We start from the raw sequence: 306 nt of genomic DNA, 5'->3' as shown, positions 1-306 counted from the left end.
TCTCATCATTCAGCATGTCATTGTGAGCCTCGAGGGCCCGACCACAGAGCCTGACAGAGCCTGGGGCCGCGACAAAAATGGGGTCCTGGTTGGAACCAGGGAGGAGGAACCACATGAGTCCCACAAGCCCCAGGGCAGGCCCCGTGCCTCAGTTTCCTTATCCGTGAAGGAGAATGGAATGAGGTCAGTACATAATCCCCCATGTCCATCGACACTACCATCCTGGGCATCGGTCCCACCAGCAGCTCCACCGCCACCATCGCCATCATCACCACCACCTTTACCACCGCCACCATCTTCATCATC

This window comes from Echinops telfairi, unplaced genomic scaffold (genome assembly GCF_000313985.2).
Source record: "Echinops telfairi isolate 266 unplaced genomic scaffold, ASM31398v2 ScPeMD7_7414;HRSCAF=8452, whole genome shotgun sequence".
In the NCBI taxonomy this organism is placed as follows: Eukaryota; Metazoa; Chordata; class Mammalia; order Afrosoricida; family Tenrecidae; genus Echinops; species Echinops telfairi.
Note: the sequence above shows the minus strand (reverse complement) of the source record.